The sequence below is a fragment of the Eumetopias jubatus genome, unplaced genomic scaffold, assembly GCF_037043125.1.
Source record: "Eumetopias jubatus isolate StellerSeaLion01/CBP00866 unplaced genomic scaffold, mEumJub1_p1.0 scaffold_7, whole genome shotgun sequence".
In the NCBI taxonomy this organism is placed as follows: domain Eukaryota; kingdom Metazoa; phylum Chordata; class Mammalia; order Carnivora; family Otariidae; genus Eumetopias; species Eumetopias jubatus.
This window is the reverse complement of record NW_028274813.1, coordinates 114,859,861-114,873,601: the sequence shown is the minus strand read 5'-3', so window position 1 is coordinate 114,873,601 and position 13,741 is coordinate 114,859,861. Positions and strand designations below refer to the sequence as shown.

Here is a 13,741-nt window from a genome sequence, read left to right as displayed (position 1 = left end):
AGAGAATAAATATATAATTCGGGTGGAGATCAAGCACTCTTGAAACAGTCATGGCCAGAGAACACCACCTAATTAACTGCTTAGCTCAGCTATAAGACTGCACTTGGGCTCAGCAAGGACTGTCACTGAATAGAGGAGAGGGCACAGCCTAAAGGTAGCAAGTTGTCTGGTGAACTGAGACAGTGCATACACCATAAAGTACACTGCTTGTCTGTTTTCTGAGCATTTTTAAAACTGCGTTTGATAATAATGTAATGGTGAACTCTTTAGGTAAGCAAAATAATAAGTGAATGAGTGTGTCAGAAACTCAACTGGAAAAAAAACCCAGCTTGTGACAAAGCACCATATTCGATTTCTTAGTTTCCTCAGCCACAGCTTTAAAAGAGCCATACAATTCAGAATGATCAAGCTGAAGCACCTTATAATAAAGACAGATAAATTCTGTATAACCCATTATTTTTGTATTAAAATTATCTAAAGATAATTTATAGTTGGCTATTACATAGCATAATCAACTATTGGAATACTTCATTCCTCACTTGCCTTGGACATGCAAGAGCTTACTATAAACATATTCTATTTAGAGCAATTCACACTTAAAGTATTCTACTTATTACAATATACAGGGATGCCTGGTTGGCTCAGTTGGCTGAGCATCTGCCCCTTGATTGTGGCTCGGGTTTCATGATCTCAGGGTCTGGAGATTCAGCCCCATGCTCAGCAGGGAGTTTGCTTAAGATTCTCTCTCTTCCTCTTCCCTCTGCCCCTCCCCCTGCTCACTCACGCGTGCTCACTCTCTCCCCGCCTCAAATAAATTAAAAAACAACAAAAATAATATTCATTCAACACATTTATTAAGCACCTATTGTGTGCCAGGCACTTTTAGTGGAAATACTGGGAAACACCATGCTGAAGTACATTAGCCCTTGCTTCTGGAGGTAGAGGGTATGGCTTACAGATGTGCCAATATTATATAATAAAACAAATGCTAAAACAGAAATGTGTACAAATCACAATGGAAATATAGAAATGGAAAGGAACTTAATTCTTCTGAGGAAGTGAAAAAAGGCTTGTCAGACTACCTAATTTTTTCACTGAGTGTTATAAGGAGTTTGGTAGATATATTAGAGGTTGTTCACAAGGAAAGGGGTGCATGAAAGATCTACAGCCTGTGCAAAGTTGTGTAGCTAGAAAAGAGTACTTGTTTGGCATGGTAACAACATAGCCCTAAAATAAATAAAGATGAAAAAATAAGCGATCACCAGAATGGGAAACAAAGGATCTTCAATAAGGCAATTTAGGAAGTTTAGACTTTATCCCAACGAAAATGTGAAGCACTGAAAAGTTTCAAGCAGGGGGGATGCCTGGGTGGCTCAGGTGGTTACAAGTCCAACGCTTGGTTTTGGCTCAGGTCATGATCTCAGGGTCTTGAGATCAGGCCCTACTCAGGCTCTGCACTCAGCACAGAGGGTCTGCTTGTCCCTCTCCCCCTGCTCCTCCTCTCCCACCCACCCATCTGTCTCTCTTTGTCGCTCTCAAATAAATAAATAAACTTTTAAAAAATTTCAAGCAGGAATGTGATTGACTTTGGCTTTAGAAAAATCCTTCTGGCCATATGTGATATGATGATTTATAATGATTTGTATCATCTGAATGACCAAAATTTATTTCTCAGAAATATTTGCTCTGCATCCATAGTTCCTGAAAACACTTCAGACCATAAAGGTGAAATGGATGTCTTATTATTAATGAAGGTGACTTCTGGGCCAAGGGCACCCAAAGGGCAGGGATTTGTTGCCTGGAGGACCAACCATGTGATTAGTCTTGGAACTTTTACAATCACCCTCACTCCACCCCAGAGTGGGGAGGGGAGAGGGGCTAGAGGTTGAATCAACCAGTGGTCAATGACTTAGTCAATTGTGACTATGTAATGAAGCCTCCATAAAAACCTGAGAGGACAGCTTTTTTAGTCCTCCTTTTTAGAGAGCTTCCACGTTTGGGGGGGGGGAGGGCCAGAATGTTGAAGCAGGCCCCCAGGTCCATGAGGACAGAAGCTCCTTTGTTAGGAATGTCACCTTAGATAGCTCTTCATCTAGATATTGATTCATATCCTTTATCATATCCTTTAATAAACTGGTAAATGTAAATAAGTGTTTCCCTAAGTTCTGTGAGCTGTGCTAGCAAATTAATTGAACCTAAAGAGGAGGTTGTTGGAACCTACAATATGTAGCTGGTTGGTCAGGAGCACAGGTAAGAGCCTGGGGCTTGTGACTGGTGTCTGAAGTAGAGTGTGAGGGCAGTCTTGTAGGACTGAACCCTTAACCTGTGAAATCTGATGCTATCTCTGGGTAGATGGTGTCAGAATTGAGTTGAATTCTCAGAAATCTTGCTCTGAGAATTGCTTGGTGCTGTGTGTTGGAACCCCTGCCTCTGACACTGAAATTGAATCTGGGAACCCTAAAAGACCATATATACAACAAAAGGAAGGAATGAAGTTGGAGCAATCAAGTTTGGTAGTTCTATTAAGATTATTAAGGGCACGTGGCTGGCTCAGTCAGAGAAGTATGTGACTCTTGATCTTGGGGCTGTGAGTGCAAGACCCACACTGTGTGTAGAAATAAATAAAAACTTTTAAAAAAGATTAAAATCACTACTACCCTTAGATGAAAGCAACAGATTTAGCCCTTAGGAGGCCACACCATTCTCTATGTAATGAGCAATGCAAAGGGCCAAGAGAAAGTGTCTTGCTGGGTCTGACCCACGGAGACCACTTTTCACCTACCTGGAACTCCAGAATGCCTAGTTCAAATGACTGAGTCCATTTCCAGGACAAGTCTTCATGCAGATGTGTGCACCCCTAGACCTGAAGGGTAGCTAGCAGGTAGCTACTGAGAGAAGATGGGGGCTGTGGAGAGAGCCTGGACATTTTACCACAATAAAAAGGATATATATGCATGTATATCTGCAATATTATATATGTAATGTATATTACATGTAACTTATATACTTCAAAATATTTTAATTGTGGTAAGATATATATATAATTATATATAAGTATATGTATTTACATATTAGGATATAAGTACTAATATTAATAATATATAGAGCTCTTCTAGGCCGGCACTCTCATCAAGGAGAAGGCTATGTTCAGTTCAAGCACAAAGATCATGAAGCCCAATGGCGAGAAGCCGGACGAGTTCGAGTCTGGCATCTCCCAGGCTCTCCTTCAGTTGGAGATGAACTCTGACCTCAAGGCCCAGCTGAGGGAGCTGGATATCACGGCCGCCAAGGAAACTGAAGTTGGCGGTGGTCAGAAAGCTATTATCATCTTTGTTCCCGTTCCTCAGCTGAAATCTTTCCAGAAAATCCAAGTCCGGCTAGTCCGTGAATTGGAGAAAAAGTTCAGTGGGAAGCACGTTGTTTTTATCGCTCAGAGGAGAATTCTGCCTAAGCCAACTTGAAAAAGCCGTACAAAAAATAAGCAAAAGCGTCCCAGGAGCCGCACTTTGACAGCCGTGCATGACGCGATCCTGGAGGACTTGGTTTTCCCAAGTGAAATTGTGGGCAAGAGAATCTGTGTGAAACTGGATGGCAGCCGGCTGATCAAGGTTCATTTGGATAAAGCATAGCAGAACAACATGGAACACAAGGTTGAAAATTTTTCTGGTGTCTATAAGAAGCTTACAGGCAAGGATGTTAACTTTGAGTTCCCAGAGTTTCAGTTGTAAATAAAAATGATTAAATAAAACTTTCACAGTAAAAATAAATAAATATATATATCATGAATTAGCAATTTTATAACATACTCATGTATAAACGATTATTTGTGCCTAAAACCTAAGTTTTTTTATGATTTATAGTACCAACTTGAAGTTTTAAAAATTTTATTGTTTCAAGAAGATCTGAAGTAATTCTTTAACAGAAAAAAAATATTTCTCCTATAAGATAGACCTGCTAAATTCAGGATCAACTTACTAGAAAGTCAAAGCAATATGAAGATAGATATGCCAACCAGGTGTTGGAAACAGCATGGTTTAAAAAAAAAAAATCATTTAGTAAAGGATCAATGTGTGGCCAAAGGCAGATATTTGTTATACACAAATGAGCTACTGTATTGCAGAGCTCTGCTCATTAGTGTACAGAGATGCATTACCCTCACATTAAATAAAGACTCAGTGAGCAAAACACTGTAGCAAGCATCTGTTGGCTAATGACAAAGAAAACCATGGACCCTTTGAGGCCAATTTCCATCCAGCTGTAAGCATGGAAGCAGCAAACGCATGCACTGCTTTTCAATATCACCCCCAAATAACCATGAAAAAGAAGCTCTTCGGCATTCATGTTACTCTGTGGCAAGAGCAATACAAGTATTAATTACGTTATACTAAACAAGATATTTAGGAAAAGTTAACCCTAAATAAGCAGAAGTCAAATATATAACTGCATTTTATTCTCATTCCACTTTTCTATCAATATCCATGGTCAGGAGAATGACTGGTCAAAAGAAGGCACTAAACAAAACTGTAAACTAGGCAAAGTTTGTCTTCTTATATCAGTTACTTTTTGCTGTCCCTGCTTTATTACCTTTTTTTTCTCCCCACCCTATCCCCAGTGTTCACATACTTACCCCAGACCTCTGCTCTAATGTTCTCTGGGGCCTGCCTTGGCCTCCCCTGTCCCTGTGTTGAAATTTATCATACTTATATACAGTTCTCAGAATGTCATGTGACCTGGTAACAGCACCCACAAACATCTATAATTCCTTTAACTTGCTCCTCCCTCCCTAATGCTTTTACCTAACGTCAAGACCACATCCTCTCCTCCCTTCTCAGAAACCTTTTACATAGCCTTTATCCTTCTTATATTTCAACTTTCTCTCTTCACTAGTGTCTTTCTCTCAGTACATAAACATATTTAAGTCTCTATCTAAAAAGCAACAAACCCCTTAGCTTATTAAAAGGTAAATAAATGCTAGTATATGGAACTTACTGTATGGTGTCCTCCCCCTTAGTCTCTGCCTTCCCCTCACCACATTCACTCCCCAGGCCACAGCAATGTGACCTCTGCTCACACCATTACATTAATCCAAGGGCTCTTCATCTAGAGGCTGGAGGGTCTGTGGATAGAACTCAGGAGACCTATGAACTTGGATGGGAAAATAAATTATTTCTTTATTTCCTCCAACCTCTAAAATTACTAATACTATATTTACTAAATTACTATAAGCCTGCCACTATACCTTGCAGTGTATCGTGTTAAACACATAATACTTTATTACAATTAGTTTGGTAATAATACTTTAATATAGGGGTGCCTAGGTGGCTCAGGTCATGACTTCAGGGTCCTGGAATTGAGCCCTGTATCTAGCTCCCTGCTCAGCCGGGAGTCTGCTTCTCCCTCTTCCTCTGCTCCTCCCCACAACTCATGCTCTCTCGTTCTCTCTCAAATAAAAAAATAAAAAAATAAAAAATAAACTTTAATATAATTGGTTTCCCTTGTAATTCTATGTATTTTATTTTATCCATCTGCAGACTTTCAAAATATGCCACAAAAATACCTGCCACCCACATGCTCTTCTATGGTGTAAATTTGTGGCTCACCCACAAAGATGTGGAGTCTGATTCCCTGCTTATATCCAAGCTGGCATTTAACTTGCTTGTAACCAAAAGAGTGTGGTGAAGTGACAAGGAGTGACTTCCCAGGCTTGGTTAGGAAAAGTGATGCAGGTTCTGAGACTAGGTTGGGGCGGTTTGCTAAACAGTGATGGTTTCCAGAACAGAATCTGGCACCTGGAACTGGAGTGCTGACATAATAAAAACATAAAAGAGGTGACACCCGCTGTGGGATTGGGTGGTAGACACGAACAGGAAGGGGTCACAAGGATCTCACAGCAAAAGCCTGATGAGCACTGAAGAGGCTACTGGAAAGGCCTTAAAGGAGAGGGAGTAAAACGTTATCAGAAGCTGGAGGAAAAAAGACCATTATGAAGGGGCAGAAAATTTAGTGAAACTGTTGCTTGTGATAAGTCAAAAAAGCAGAAAATGCTGGCAATGAACTGTTACTTCTAGCTAAGGTAATTTCTAAGCAGAATGTCCAAAGTGTCAACTGGTTTCTTTTACACATGTAACAGAAGGTGCAGCTGGAGAGATGAGCTAAAGAAGAAAGTCTTGTTTTCAAACAAAATTTAGAGGAAATATAAAGAAACCAGCCGTTGCTGGGTTCAAAAATAAAACTATTTTTCATCCACAATCTCTCCCAGCAGAGAATGCTGGAAACAAAAAAAGGGTACAAGATCTGGGTGCTGAAAGGAAAATCTGGTCTCTAGACAGAGATGAAACCAAGGGTGTTGCTATAAAATCCTTTGTTAACACTCAGTTTTTCCTCAATCTCTTTCTCCCAGTGCCTTTCCCTGTACTTGTCTGCTAAAACTAGATGGACCCAGGGGTTCTGTCCTCAATCCTGAGCAATTTCTTCTTCAACCACTCCCGAAAAACTATTAACCTCAAAATCTCTCTCTCAAGCCTCCACTTCTCTCCAAGAACTGCATACAGATCTGCACATCTCCATTTGAATATCTCAGAAAAACCTCATCCCACAAGTTCTATTTTCTTTTTCTTTCTTTATTTGAGGGGGGAGGGGCAGAGTCATCAAGTTCTATAGATTCTACCTGCCCCCACACACTATTTATTCTAACCATGTCAAAATATAAGACCCACCGTGGATATGAGTACCTACTTTTCTATCTAGAATGCAACTCCTATTATAAATCCTAACTACTTTGCTATGTGTTAATTTAATTCAACAGTATGGAACACCTATTCTGTGGCAAACCTGGCAGGACTATGCCAGGGCTAGGCAAACAAAACTGAGATAGAGAACCTGAAAGGACTCCATTTTAGAAAGGCTCCCAGTCTGCTGTTTACCTGGCCCCATTTACTCATGCTCTGTATCTCATCTTGCATCTGAGTAAACCAAAGCCGCTATGATCCCACCCCAAGGGGGAAGCAAGAAAGTTAACCATTCTCTGAATTCTGTCCTAGGCCCCCATACACCTGATAACATCTAAGAAGAGATCACGAGCATGTGTTGGGACAATGGCTTCAAACCTCAGTTGATGCTAGTGCATCATTACCATTACCTTCGGTGATTTATGGAATAATACCTACTGTTCACCTGACACTACTTTTGATCAGACCCTACCCTGGATTCCTGAAGGAACACGTACCATTGACCCCTTTCCAATATAAACTCCTAACCCCAAGCAGCGGGGAGACTCACTTCTTTTCTGAGACTCCCAGACACTCCATCTGCTGTACTCTATCACTTATGCTATTCAATAAACTCTGCTCTCACTTCCTCCTGGCTCGCATTTGATTTCTATCCTGCGCTAAGCCAAGGACCTTCTTGGCTGGTCCTGCGAGACCCCCTCTGGGACCTCAGACCCAGCCTTCCTATGTCAAAATTAAGTGAGAAACAGGTTCTGCGTCTTCTCTGGAATCACAGGGATAAAAAGAAAAATAAGTACAACACTGGGGTTTATCATGAAAAGTAGTATTGTATGGCAGACTAATTCTTTTGTGGGGGTGGAGATGCAGCAGGCAGTAAGCAAAACAACAGAATAAATGTAATACATTCTCTTGGAGGAGCAAGTTTATTTGATGTAAGTAACTTAACAAAAGATTTTAATATCAACATATTCATTATAAGCAGAATACAAAATTTACATGAAAGATGCAATATAATACTTAAAAATTCATGGGTCGTTTTGAGCAAGAATAACTGTCTGGAATTAGAATTTAAAGTAATGTTACTAAGCAGAAGGAGACCCACTTTAAGTCAGAGACTCTCTTAGAAGTAAGTCACCCCACCTAAAGGACCTTTTGGGTCCACCTATCCAAAAAGGCAACCAGGGCTGGGTGAACATTCAGTGAAACACCACTGGATGATCAAAAAGATTCTGTGGGACTCTTTGCTACAGCCAGCCTCCCTCTACACAGCCTCTGTGGAAGGCTTCAGACCCAGCATGGAAGAAGTCTTGCAGATGACTGAGGAATCTTGAACAAACTCATTTTTTTGTCAGATTAAAGTCATCTGTAACTATGTAAAGGAAGTCTAAGAAAGCTAAGAAAAATTTTCTGCTGGCTCCAATTCCTGCCAGGATGCTGAATTAGCAACACTACTGACCACATCTCAGGAGATCGGCCCTTGGGGAAGGTACACAGAAAAACTGGAAAGAATGATGAGAAACACCTGGGGGGACAAGGACCCCTTTCCAACTGGTATGTGTGGAATGGTGGCTTTGGCCTGCGGCACGAGGCAGCTCACCAAGGCTGTGGGATAACAAAACAGAAAAAGAACTACTGAGTTCTGGTTTTTGCTTTTCTTGTGCCCCAGCACCTACGTGCACACAACCTGGCCCCATATATGCATTACTCAGACCTCAAATCCTCAGGAAAATAACGTTCCCTGGCTGTTTCTTTCCATCACCTTCTCCTGTAACACAAGCCCTTGGGCTGAGCACCAGTAATCACAGCAGTGCCTTGTCCTAAAGGCAACTTCTTCCTCAAGAGAAACAGGTAAAGAAGTGACCTAAAGTTACATGGTATGGGGTGAGGAGTGACTGACTCAAGCTCTGCAGTGCCTGGGGCTCTCCAACTCCTGCCCCTGATATCACTGGGACTAATATTAAACCTAATCCTCCCTACATAAGCAGTATCTAACAAAGGAAAATATCAAGTACTAAAGCTGCCATAACAAAATGCCATAAACCAGGTGGCTTACACAACAGAAATATTTTCTCACAGTTCTAGAGGCTAGAAGTCTGAGATGAGGGTGCCAACACGGTCAGGTTCTGGTAAGAGCTCTCTTTCTGGCTTGCAGGTGGCCACCTTCTGGCTGTGTCCTCACAGAGAGAGGAGAGAAAAAGAGCAAATTCTCTAACATCTCTTTTTATCAAGGCACTGTTTCCATCAGACCAGGGCCCCACCTTCACAACTTCATCTAACGCTAAGTACTTCCCAAAGGCCCTATCCCAAATACCAACACACTGGGGCTTCAACATAGAAAGTCTGGGGAGGGGCACCTGAGTGGCTCAGTCGGTTAAGCGTCTGCCTTCGGCTCAGGTCATGATCCCGGGGTCCTGGGATGGAGCCCCACATCGGGCTCCCTGCTCTGCAGGAAGCCTCCTTCTCCCTCTCCCACTCCCCCTGCTTGTGTCCCATCTCTCGCTGTGTCTCTCTCTGTCAAATAAATAAATAAAATCTTAAAAAAAAAAAAGGCTGGGGAGACACAAACACTCAGTACATCACATCTATGTTTAAAAAAAAAAAGGTGAAGTTTGATCCTAACATCATACCATATGAAAATCCATCACACCAGATGGATCAAGGCCTTAAATGTCAAAAACTTTGAAAAACTTAGTAGAAAAGATGAGTATCTTTTAACCTCAGGATAAGGAAAGATTTCTTAAACAAGACAAGGAAGTCTGTACTAAAATTAAGAACTGTTCAAAAAATACCTTAAAGGAAGTGAAAATACAAATTATAAAATAGGAGAAAGTATTCACGATACACCCAACTTATTATGCATTATTATCAAGAACATATAAAGCAGTAACACACACAACCAAAACATGGTCAGAAAAATGGACAAGAGAGATTGAAGAGGCATTTGACATTAGAACATATGCATATAACCAATAAATGTATGAACAATGTTCAACACTACTGGAGATCATAGAAATTCAAAGCAAAACTCTTTGTCAGTAAAAACAATAAAAAGCTTTGAAAACAGACCAAAAAAGAAAAGACTACCTACATTTCTCTCTAGCTCAGACATTCATTACCTCTACCTTTTACTGCCTTTGGGCAGTTTTTAAATTTAAAAACTGTAGAAAACATAATAATGTGAACTATTCTTGAGCATAAAAGAGCTAATTAGTTGTGTCCAGTGGATTACAAGTGATAAATGCCCAATGGATAGATCAGTTTTTGCATCCATTTGAAAAATTCATTTCAGCATTCCTTTACTGCATACAAATGAGTGACTCTTCAAATTTGCCTCTGAACTGACTTTAACATCTTACCAGTTTCCTCATTAACTAGTGAGTTAAACATTTGACAAGTGTTCATTTTATAACTGTATGAGTCATGATTATAACCCCTTTTTAAAAATCCTTTAAAAAAATCGTTTTAACACCACAATCAGAATCCAGTATCATCCATTTATGATTGAAAGAAAAAAAAAAAACCTTTCAGCAAATGAAGAATAGAAAGGGCTCTTCAACCTGAGGCTAACAACTTCATGGTAGAAGTCTGAAAACTTTCTTCCTAAATTCAGGAACAAACCAAGGACACCTGCTCTCACAACTTCTATTCAATACTGTACTAGAGGTTCTAGTCAGTAAAATGAGGCAAGGAAAAGAAATACAGGTTGATAGGAAGAAGTAAAACTATCTTTACTTACATACACATCATAATTACATAACAAAGCCTAGAGAATCAAAATAAACAAAACAAAACAAACAAAAAAACCCCACAAAGTTACTAGAACTAACAAAGGCCAATATACAAAATTCAATTATATTTTTACATACTAGCAATGAACAGTGGAAATGAAATACTTTTAAAATGTCATAATAGTCATAATAGTATTAAAAAATCAAAGTGCAAAATCTGTACACTGAAAAAGAAAATAAAATTATGGCTCTTGAGAAATTACAGATGATCTAAATAAATGGAGAAAGATATCACGTTTACAATATTAACATGTCTATTCTCTCCAAATTGATCTGTGGAATGAACACAGTGTCAAGTAAAATCTACGGATGTTTTTGTAAAAAATGAAAAGCTAGCCCTAAAATCCCTATGGAGAAGTGGATTCTAAACTGTGTATGAATATACGAAGGACCTAGAAGAGTCAAAACAAATCTTCAGAAGAACAAAATTGGAGAACTTCCATCATTTCACTTCAAAACTTACTATTAAACTACTGTAATCAATATAGCATAGTATCAGCAAAGAGAAAAATGTCAATAAAACAGACGACAGAGGTCAGAAATAGACATACACATAATAGCCAACTGATTTCTGACAAAGTCATCAAAGTAATTAATGAGAACAAGAAAGTCTTTTCAACAGTGGTGCTGGGAAAACTGGGTACCCACCATGCTGGACCCTTACCTAACAACATGTACAAAACTTAATTCAAAATGGATCAAATATCTAAATGTAAAACCTAAAACAATAAAGCTCTTAGAAAAAAACATAGGACAGAAGCTTTATAACATTGGATTTGGCAGTGATTTCTTGGATATAATACCAAAAGCACAGGTAACAAAAGCAAAGACAAACTGGACCCCATAAAAATTTTTAAACCTTGCACATCAAAAGACACTATCCACAGAGTAAAAAAGAAGGCCACAACATAGGAGAAAATAGTTGCAAATCATATATCTGATAAGGGATTATTAATATCCAGAAAATAGAACTCCTAAAACTCAACAATAACAAAACCAACCAATTCAAAAATGGGCAAAGGACTTGAATAGATATTTCTCCAAGAAGATATATGAATGGCCAGTAAGCACATGAAAAGATGCTCAATATCACTGATCACTAGGGAAATGCAAATCAAAACTACAACGAGATACCACCTCATATCCAGTCGGAGGGCTAGTATTAAAACACACACACACACAAACCAGAAAAACAACAAGTGCTGATGAGGATGTGGAGAAACTGGACCTGTGCACTGTTGGGGGAATGTTACATGGTACCACTGCTGTCGCGCCTGGGTGGCTCAGTCGTTAGGCGTCTGCCTTCGGCTCGGGTCATGATCCCAGGGTCCTGGGATCGAGCCCCACATCGGGCTCCCTGCTCCGCAGGAAGCCTGCTTCTCCCTCTCCCACTGTCCCTGCTTGTGTTCCTTCTCTAGCTGTGTCTCTCTCTGTCAAATAAACAAAATTTAAAAAAAAAAAAACAGCATGGTAGTTCCTCAAAAATTAAAAATAGAATTACTATATGATCCAGCAATTTCACTTCTGGGTATATACCCAAAAGAATTGAAAGCAGGGTCTCAAAGAGATATTTGTACCCCTTGTTCACAGAAGCATTTTTCAATAGCTAAAACATGGTAGCAACCAAGTATCCATTGACAGATGAATGCATAAGCAAAATGTGGCATATATGTACAATGGAATATCGTTCAACCTCAAAAAGGAAGAATACTGTGCCATTCGCTACAACATGGATGAACCTTGAGGACATGACGCTAAATGAAAAAGCCAGGTACAAAAGACAAATACTGTATGATTCTACTCACATGAGGTACTGAGATAAGTGAAAATCATAAAGACAGAAAGTAGTTCTGGCAGTTGCCAGGGACTGGGGGTAGAGGAAAATGGGGATTTATTGTTTATTGCATATAGATATTTTATAAGATGAAAAAAGAGTTATGGGGATGGATGATGGTGACCAATGCACAACATTCTTAAAGTGCTTAATACCACTGAACTGTATACTTAAAAATGGTTAAAATAATAAATTTGTGTTATTTTTTACAACTTCTTAAAAAATTAAAAAAGAGAATGGTAAGAAAGAAGTTGGTGAGATGAGAACAGATTAATTTTTTTTTAAGATTTTATTTAATTGACAGAGAGACAGCGAGAGAGGGAACATAAGCAGGAGGAGTGGGAGAGGGAGAAGCAGGCTTCCCGCTGAGCAGGGAGCCCAATGCGGGGCTCGATCCCAGGACCCTGGGATCATGACCTGAGCCCAAGGCAGACGCTTAACAGCTGAGCCACCCAGGCGTCCCCAGATGAATTTCTTCAAAAAAAAATAAAGTGACAGAAATCAGGAAAGTGGTTTGCTCTAGTGAGAGGACAGAATGTCAAGGAAGGAGCCTTAAGGAACTTAAAGAGTAATAAAAATGTTTTACATGTTATACGGGTGTGGATTACATAGGTAAATGCATTTGTCAAACCTCATTAAACTGTAGAAGATCTATGCATTTTATCATAAAATTGAAAATTATACCTCAATTTTTAGTTTTTTAAGATCACAATATTATTTTATTTTAGATCATTTAGCAAAATTTAAAAGTCTGAAAACTCTATTAAAGAGACTGTAAAACAGGATCTCTTATACAATGGTGACAGTGATTTATTTCCAATCACTCTGGAAATAAATTTTGTATTATCTCTTTAAATTTACGATTTACTACCCTATGACCCAGCAATTCCATTCATAGGTATATGTACAGGAGAATCTCTCCCACATGTACAGAGTAATATACAGGAATGTTTCTCACATCAGTGTATAAAACAGCAAACGCCTAAAAACAAGATACTTATCACTCAATCCCAGAAATAAATTGACCATGATAAGTAAGGGTATCACTTTTGAATATTTAAGGTATCTTTTTTTTAAAGATTTTATTTATTTATTTGACAGAGAGAGACACAGCAAGAGAGGGAACACAGCAGGGCAAGTGGGAAAGGAAGAAGCAGGCTTCCCGCTGAGCAGGGAGCCCGATGTGGGGCTTGATCCCAGGACCCTGGGATCATGACCTGAGCCGAAGGCAGACACTTAACAACTGAGCCACCCCAGGTGCCCCTGAATATTTAAGATATCTTTATATTTTAAAGACAACTCAGTTTTGGTAGATACATATTATCAGCTTGTTCAATGTGTGTTTATGTACAGAATAAATCCAAAATTAAGGCACAGAATTAAGGTATTAT

At 39.3% G+C, this 13,741-nt stretch overlaps 1 protein-coding gene and 1 pseudogene across 4 annotated transcripts in view; one reads left to right on the top strand and one right to left on the bottom strand.

Moving 5' to 3' along the window:
* The window catches only part of PEAK1 (pseudopodium enriched atypical kinase 1), a 335,997-nt gene that overhangs the window by 268,909 nt on the left and 53,347 nt on the right, over nucleotides 1-13,741 (bottom strand). Inside the window, exon 1 of one of the 4 annotated variants that reach the window (XM_028092664.2) lies at nucleotides 4,628-4,668. The exons of the other annotated variants lie outside the window; for them this stretch is intronic. The gene's annotated coding sequence lies outside the window, so the exon portion shown is untranslated. Of the gene's footprint in view, nucleotides 1-4,627; nucleotides 4,669-13,741 lie in introns of those variants that run through there. 4 annotated transcript variants of the gene reach the window in all.
* Nucleotides 3,144-3,728, top strand: LOC114200512 (small ribosomal subunit protein eS7 pseudogene; annotated as a pseudogene).